The sequence below is a fragment of the Hipposideros armiger genome, unplaced genomic scaffold, assembly GCF_001890085.2.
Source record: "Hipposideros armiger isolate ML-2016 unplaced genomic scaffold, ASM189008v1 scaffold_49, whole genome shotgun sequence".
Lineage (NCBI taxonomy): Eukaryota > Metazoa > Chordata > Mammalia > Chiroptera > Hipposideridae > Hipposideros > Hipposideros armiger.
In genome coordinates, this window is record NW_017731399.1 from 2,446,596 (window position 1) to 2,448,435 (window position 1,840).

Sequence of the window (1,840 nt, forward strand, 5' to 3'; positions counted from 1 at the left end):
CTTAACCAATGCGCCACTTGGACGGCCCTGTTTGGCCTATTATTAAACATAAGTGGAATCACAGTGTCGGTATCATTCTGTAACCGTCTTATTTCATTCAACATTATGTTTTAAGGATTTATCCATGTTGAGTTAAGCTGTAGTTCATTGATTTTCATTGCTGTATTTCACAATATTCATTCCACTTCCCAAACAAAAGGAGGAGAAGATGGCAAAATTCAAGTGATGTTTGGGGGTAGATGATTTGGCCAGTGAGTTCTCCCGAACTCTGCCAGATATGGGGGCTTTTGGTCTAGCAAACAGCCCCCCCTACCCCACCCCCGCCAATAGTATTTAGACTTCTGCTGGAGGGAGAAGCCACATAGCCTCTCCTTCCTGCACAGCTGAGACGCCATATTTTGGTGCTAGGCTGGTTTCAGTATCCTCAGGAGGATATAGGGTGAAAGATGTTCACTTTGGAGCTGCCTTGCTGGGGAATTTGGGAGCAGAGGTCAGCAGCTCCCTGCTTGAGGCCAGTGCAATAGGAAAAGCTAGGTAATTCAGTCCCAAAATTTTCAAGGGGCCCAGTGGGTCTTCAGGCAAGGAGACAAGAGATGTCATTTCAGGAAGGTCCTCTCTGAGCTGGCTTTTCTGGGCATCTGAGTTGGGGAAGGGGTGGGACATGGCAGGGGGGGCAGCCAACCAGCTCCAGCCTCTATCTGCATATTCATAAGCCCCCCACTCTGGTTGGCTATGCTAGGCAGCCCCCACTGTCCCCAGTGCCAGTGTCTGCAGCAGGTCTGGTCTGTCAGATGGTGCCTTGTACTGTGAAGGGGCAGGAGCCTTCCCTCACCCAGCAGCAGGCACCAGGCTGCCTGGGGAGGAAGCAGGGAAACCAAAATCACTTCCTGATCATGGCTCTGGGTGCCCAAGGCTGGTGAAGAGTGGACTGCTATATCTGCTAGGGTGGTGGGCCCCACCTGGCCTCAGAGCCCAGGACTGGGACCTCTCTGAGGGCATCTTTTCCGTGAGTAGCACCATCCCTTCCATTTACCTTGCCAGAGCACTTTTATAAAATGATGGAATGTTTATTATGAAAATGTTCAAGTATGCAGAAAAGTGGAGAGGCTAGCAGTGTCTATATACCTATCTACATTATATACCCATTGCCTAGATTTAACAATTGTTAGTATGTTGCCCTATTGGCTTTATCTATGTTTCTTGGCCGAAATACTTTCAAGTAAATTACAGCCATGGAGACATTGCATTCCTAAATACCCTGTGTGCATCTTTGGAGCACTTTTGAAGCTCTTCTCTCATTAGGTTCTCACACAATCTTGAGGGAGGGGGTGATTATCATCCCTGTTTTAGAAAAGTGAAAAAGGCAGAAAGTGTGGCTCGAGGGCAAATGGCTGGGAATAGAGCTTAGGTTTCCAAACTCCCAGCCCAAGACACCTGTCTCAGACATGTGAAAGGATTCCTTATGCTCAGGGGTGTTTTCCCAGATAGCAATGAGACAGCGCAACCATTATGTGACCTTAGGCATGTCACTTCACCTCTCTGGGCTTTGGTGCCCGTCCCTGAAGCAAGTGAAAATCTAAGGTTCCCTAACAATGGCCTGTGATGTTTTCAGAAAAGACAATGTATAGTGTTTTTTACAAAGCTAAATTTATTTGGATATCATACCCTTCTTCCTTTTTCTTTTTTAAAAACAGGATGCTTAAGATCCTTTTCTTTTATGAAGTAAAAATGATAGTAGTTTGTAGTCTTTTTGTATGATTTTTTTTGGGGTGCCCTTACCTGCAAATAAAATGTTAGCAATTCTCAAGCCAGTCCAATTATTTTATTAATAGTTGAAATC